Source organism: Protopterus annectens, chromosome 13.part0, assembly GCF_019279795.1.
Source record: "Protopterus annectens isolate FY-2018-M chromosome 13.part0, PAN1.0, whole genome shotgun sequence".
Lineage (NCBI taxonomy): Eukaryota > Metazoa > Chordata > Ceratodontiformes > Protopteridae > Protopterus > Protopterus annectens.
Genome location: NC_056747.1, coordinates 646,226,569 through 646,233,574, shown reverse-complemented (window position 1 = coordinate 646,233,574; position 7,006 = coordinate 646,226,569). Strand labels below are relative to the sequence as shown.

General features: G+C 37.3%; 1 protein-coding gene across 2 annotated transcripts in view; it reads left to right on the top strand.

Annotated features, from left to right (window-relative positions):
* Nucleotides 1–19: 19 nt before the first annotated feature.
* Nucleotides 20–7,006, top strand: part of SHPK (sedoheptulokinase) — a 525,836-nt gene continuing 518,849 nt past the window's right edge. Inside the window, exon 1 of one of the 2 annotated variants that reach the window (XM_044054329.1) lies at nt 20–83. The gene's annotated coding sequence lies outside the window, so the exon portion shown is untranslated. Of the gene's footprint in view, nt 84–334; nt 410–7,006 lie in introns of those variants that run through there. The other variant, XM_044054330.1, reaches the window with a different exon arrangement.

Here is a 7,006-nt window from a genome sequence, read left to right as displayed (position 1 = left end):
CCTCATTTCCGTAACCACAGGAGACTTTCGTGGGATGTGTCAGATTGTACTTTGTACGATGGTGTAAATTGTAAAAGGTTAAGGTATGGTGTTTATTTTAAGTTGTTGTCATTATATGATAATTCACATAATATTAAGGCTGAAAGTAAGATGTGACTACTTCCAGAATTGCATTGTTTATTTATATAGTTAGTACTTTCTAATTTTTTGTTTAACATTATTAGGTACTCCCCTATGGTTTATTCGTTTTGCGATAGTATAGCCCTAGCGTGCTCTTTCCTAATTCTCAAAAGTTGCTGATTCTCCTCAGAACAGAAATATTTCCTGAGATGGTAGGATAACTCCTGAATGGAATACAAAGCTGTTTATGACAAGACTGATTCATCTCATTTTGTTTTTAGTCCTAAAGGTTGGTTTTCTACCCTTTTCAAATAAAGTTAGCCTTTAGTTTTTTTTTTTTTTTTTTTTTTTTTTTTTTACAAAAATGTGATATTTTGCAGTACAGATGATTATACTTCATTTTTTCCCACCAAAGTAAAAGCTCACACTTGTAGACTTTGAGTAATTTATTTTGTGTTTTGGATTCTCTCTCTCTCTCTCTATATACATAATAAAAAAAAAAATATATATATATATATAAAATACATTCACACATAATATATATATATATATACATATATATATATATATTGTATAAAATACATACACACATAAATATATATATATATATATATAGAGAGAGAGAGAGAGTTGTATACTACATATATATATATATATATATATATATATATATATATATATATCTCCACTGTACTAGATATAAATTATGTCTGTACATCTGTAAAAAAAAAAATATATATATTTTTTTAACTTTTTATTTCTGTTTGCTATTTGCATGTAATTATATGATATGTCACTGCCTATGCTTGGAGCTTTTCTCCCCGGGCCTCTACTGAAAATGGACATATATCCAGTTAGACTAGCCCAAAATGTAAAATAAATAATAAATAAATATATAGGAGTTGTATACGATTTACATATATATATATATACACACATTACTTAATGTCTATAAAAAGAAATTAAGAGCAGAAACTTCCCATCCATATTTTAAGAGAGATGGGCTACGTCTTTGAACTGTTCCAGGTATTTCGGGACGCAAATATATTTTTTAGCAGAAGCATACCACCTTTACTTCTTTTCTGTATAAAGATATAAAACTCAGGTTCAGACACCTCTTCTTTGACGAAATTATTAAGCAAATGTATCCCTTTCACAGAGTCTTCTTTTTTCATCATATATCTAGTGTTGCTTTATTTATAAACATGAACTATGAGCCTCTTATTGCAGACCTGGAACTGAAGGAAGGAAATTAAAGTCTGTCTGTCATTGGACGCATTCTCAGATATGGTGAAGAAGACTTTAGTCAACCTGTTAATTAAGGGTGTCTCTAAGTTTGACACAACTTTAAATGGTGTATCTTGATATTTCCACCCCATCTGAAATTCTCAAATCTTTGGTACCTTCTCAACTTTAAGATAACTTTGTGGCATTCTTTGTGCTAGAAAAATAATATTAGGAGGTAAGCACAGCAACAACATTGCTGTTTTCTCTTACAGACACTACATATGCTGTTAAATTGGCAGAATTCCACATGATAATGCTCTTTCTGATGACCCTGACAAAGTATTCAACTCTCTCAGGGAAGTCAAATATTTCTTGCAGGTTGTAAGCCTTCATCCTGGTAGATAAAATGTTTGCATGACAGAGGTATGCTAATAATATTAATATACACATGTGGCAGAAGTTTTTTTCCAAAGTACTTTATAGGATCATAGGAGGTTACTAGGCTAATGGCTGTGTGGCCCTTACAAGCCTAGCCAAGAGTTTATCCCCGAAAAGAAACCTCAGTCAGCAATCTGTCACCCCTGACAATGAGGGACACAGGTGGAACCCCTGGAGCAAATTTGTGGTTTCCAATACACTCCTCAAGGTTGCGCTTGAAGAGGGTCAACGAGGTGCTCTGTTTGACATGTATGGGAAGACTATACCAGAGACTGGGCATACTCTGGGAGACCAACCTGTTTCTCCAGCAGGTTTTGTTGATGTCACATATTAGATTCAGGCCTTTTGAGTGGGTAGTGCCTGAGGAGTTAGACTTACAGATATGGAGCATCTCTAGTAGAGCAGGATCTGAGATTGCCTTGTAGGTGAGACACAGATCACTCCTGAGCAGTCTGTACGATACCGAGTAGAATGATAGTGATTTGAGTCTGTCTGCATAGGACAGGTGTTGGAGGCCATGGATTCTCCTTGTGAGGTGTTTCAGTGGCCTTTCTCTTTAACAACCAAGCTGGACTAAATCCATCCATCCATCCATCCTCAACCCCTTTTCCCATTTTTGCACATGGGATTGGGATGTCACTTCAACAGTGATAATTATGCTGAGCCAAGGTTTATACTGCTGGCTGGCTAGCCCTGCTGTGGTATTTCATCTGTACCATTCACTTGCGCGCACACACTCTTACCTACGGCCAATTTAGAGTGTTCAATCCACCTACTGCATGTCTTTGGAATGTGGGAGGAAACTGGTGCACCCAAAGGAAACCCACACGACCACAGGGAGGACATGCAAGCTCTGCATGGAAGGCACCCCTGTCGAGAATCAAATCAGAGAACCTCTTGCTGTGAGGTGGCAACGCTACCTGCTGCACCACCATGGCAACCTAAAGCAGGGTCTAAATGACAACCCCAAAATGTCACTACTTTGTTAGACAGCTGAAAACCTCTGATTTCTCACCCACTTTTTACTTCACTGTGTCACACTTGGCCAGCTATCTTGAATAAATTTCAAATCATGGCAAAAAAGGCTTTGATGAATTCCTTCCAAAATTCATTAAAGCTTATGATGTCTTTATTTCTGTAAGCGCATATCATCAACAGATCTCTTATTACACACTTTTTCTGTGACCTGTGGAAATCACCCACCATTGTCTGTCTCCCTAAAGCTGGAATTCCATAAGCTGGACAGTCATATAGGCTCATTTCACTGATTTTTAACCACTATCAAAGAAACTTGAAAGGGTGGTATTTGACAAAGCAAAAAAATCTTGACTTAAGTTGCCTTTTATGTAGATAATATAATGATCATTTGCAAGGAATGTAGTACATCTACAGTCCTCCTCATTCTCATAAAGATATTTAAACTTCACAGAAATGCTGATAATTTGACAGGCTTTCAGATTGCCAGGACACTCAAGACATAAGGTTTTTGGACAGGCTACAGCTTACCATTTACAACCTGAGTAACTTAAGGCAACATATCAAGACCCTTGTTACAGCCTTTATCATTTTAATATAGCATCACTGTCTGCCTTTTGAAGATGTATACTGTTTTTGTTTGTATATGGTTTGCCCATATTGTCTGTTTCCCCTTCAAATTCCAGAATATAATCAAAATTAAGTACAAAAAAGCAGTGTCAGAAAACTGACTCACCCAACAAGGCCTGCATATTGATGTCAAATGCCCTTTTGCATGTACAGAGAACTTGCTAATGTGACTTCCAGTAGGCAGAAGGATCTTCAACAATTGTTTGCTTGTCTTATTGTTTGGGTAGACACCCGGATCCTCTTTACTGAGTGCACACACAGATATGCTTAAAACACTTATCAAGGTAATTTATTGACATAAGAACGTATGAACATGCTAAGTATTTTTAATCTCCTATCCTGGAATAGTATAATCATTGTGTGCAAAGGAGCATGGCCAACATGACATGATTGAATGTGCCTACTGTTTCAGCTACAAACCTGCAGAAAAAAGTCTGCACAGACGTGTGTTACATTTATATGCAGTTTTTAGAAAAGAAAGTGCCATTGTCTCAGACTAAGTAAGGCTAGGTATGTTCCCCGTCCAGGGTGAAAATTTTAATTTTATATGCACATTAATTTCTAGGTTTTACACTTGCGCTGTTGTACAATATTACAAAAAACAACTAAAAATGAGAACCTTCATTAGACCTTATGAAAGGATTCACTAGAACCCCTAGGTCTTTAGAAGCATCACAGATATACATCTCTCATCATTCCACACATCACACCTGTAAACTGCCCAAAGGTTTTCCTTCATCTTTTGATGCACCCCCCCCCCCCCATGCTGTACCAACTTGAATTAAACATTTAATCTGTGAAACATAAGGGGTGCTACACTCCTCTGAGTGTGTATTCCTTTGGATAAGATGGTAAACCGAAGTCCCATATGCCTGAGTGGGTGGTAGCTCAGATGGATGTAAAAGTTCTCACCGCATTTATTGAATTATTTATTTATTATTTATTTATTTATTGAAAAGACATTAATAGAGATAAAACATATTTTGCTTCTATGACTCAGCTTTTAAGTGAATTGCTTGGTAGAATATCAGTGAAAAGAGTACTGGGTTGAAATCCACTCATGGTTGTATAAAAGATTTAGGCTATTAGCTTTTAATGAGCTACTTCTGTGGTATAATGTTTGACTACCTCTCGCTTTTATTTGGTTACTTTGTGACCTTGGGCAAGTCACTTAACCAGACAGTGCTTTTGAGCAGTTTGGACTAGACTAATTAATGGTCTCCAAGACTGCATGCCTATGATTCTGCAGATATTAAACTGATTTACATTTGGCCCCCAAAACTAAACTGTATTATGAAGCAATATGCTAATGTGAAATGTATAGAAATTTGGGTATCCTTAGATAAATAATACATTACAATTCCTTGTGGTCTACTGTAGTTTTTTTTTTTTTTTTTTTATGAATTAATATTTACATTAAAGTGTGTAATAAGTTTATGCCTTTTATGGTATCTACTCAAATCATCAAGCTGAATTTATGACAGTTAGATAGCTGACTGTTCCTTGTTATTTACTTGAACCAACTTTTGTGTACAGCAGCAATTTTAATACAGTTTTGAATCTGTAACTTATGCATTGTAGTCTTGAATTTTGTTTTTCTTATGCAACAAAGTTGTGTGTCAAAAATGACTCTCATGGTTCAGTCTACCCATCTGTCAAATAACTGTTCTATTCAGTCTGTCATGGCTTCATCGGAATTCTGAATCAAGCTGCTTCAAGACTGTTGTTTTGCTGTATGCTCTAACCGTGCTATAGAGTCATAAATGTCTGACTCTCCAACCTCTGGACTCATAAAGGCTCTATCTGTGGGCCCCCATATTCTCACCTTTAATAAACTCTCTGAGTTACCTTTCCTTTCATTGGAGATTTTGAAACACTGCTTGAATTTGACTTAACTTAGGCAAGTGTATGGTGTTATGGTCTTATAAAATGCAGCTGAATTTGCACATCTTAATGAATGCCATTATAATCATCTCTGAGGTCACCAATATGTTGAGAAAAGACAGACCAGGGCATTCATTAAGACTTTGAGATCTTACATAAATTTGAATGCCTTTTGAAAGACTGTGGCACCACACAGCTTTTTTCTGAGATAGAACATCTTGAATCAGAAAAATTAGAACAGATTATTTCAGAATCACCAAAGGAGGAGGATAAAATCACATATTTTTTTTTTGTGAAAAACCCACACATTTGCAGTTCTCTGAATAATGGTGCTCTAAACACTAAGTTAAAGTAAAATATCCATTTGCAATTATCCTCATATAGGCAATAACTTTAACTCCAGATGTTGTGCAACTACTGCCAAAACTTGGTGCTGTATTTCTCAGCAAATATTGTAGTGTGTGAGGTGACTGATTCCTAAAGTTTGCCTGAATCACTGTCCTGCAGTTTCACTGATTGGAGCACTTGTATTTCAGAAAAAGCTGTGCACATTGCCTTAGTCTTTCAAGGCACACTTGAATTTGCATTGGGTCTCTTAATCTTACTGAGCGCCCACCTGTCATGCAGTGGCCTTGAACTGCAACCTTAATGAATTATAAGCCACACTTTCCAGGACATCACTTCAGCTGGAGCAGAAGGCATGGAATAATAAGGCCGTGATAATCAGTTCAATAGGAACAGAGCAAACAAAGCTGTATTTAAAACAGCATTGTCAAAAATAACTTTGGGTACGATTGTCATCCTCCTGATAGCTGATCTCCGATGATTGCCTTAGGCCCTTGGAAGGTGCTAAATTACAACAGTAAGTGTACAACCCAGAAAATTGTATTTTAGAACATTAGTTACTTTTTTAGGCCACGGTGGTGCAGTGGTTAGCGTTGTCGCCTCACAACAAGAGGTTCTCCGGTTCAATTCTCGGCTGGTGTGCCTTTTGTGTGGAGCCTGCATGTCCTCCCCGCGGTTGAGTGATGTTTAAAAGACATGCAGGTAGGTGCTTGCATGAATGGTCGTGCATTCTTTGAAGGTTGGGTGTCGGGCTGGCACCTCAGCACTGTAAAAATCCACTGCCAATCTGTCGCTGTGGCGACCCCTAACCGGGAAAAGCCGAAAGACATCAGTTTTAGTCACTCTCCTTCTTTAGTTGAGTATATCTTTACTGTTATAGGTGGAAATCTAACAGAAAAACTGATTTGTTGTTCAATGGGATAAGGAAGCATGCATGTAATGTGCATGAACATCTGCAGCCATAGAAAGAGAAGGTTTAAAAGACCTCTGTATATGCTGCAAGCAGGGGATTTGACAGTGTCCTGTAAACTGCTTCACCAGCAGGTAAGGTTTAGGTAGCATTTTGTGATCCGTCCTGATAATAGGACCACCCCTTTGGTTTCACATGTCATCGGGCGAGTGATTCCATTGCACTTGAGAGCAAGCCAAAAAATAATTCATTATTATTTTCCAGTTCAACCAAAATAATAATCTTTTCCAGCACTAGGATACTAGTGGTGGATGAGTGTAAGGGAGGTAGTAGTTCAGTAGTCCTACATTATGATGATTTCTTTTTTTATCCCTTTTGCTAGGATGGCTATCTTGGAGTATCTGTAAAGACTGGTACATCTCCTTCTTCCCAGTCCCCTTGACGGTCTGTCTTGCCCTCTGGACTGTAGTCACCAAC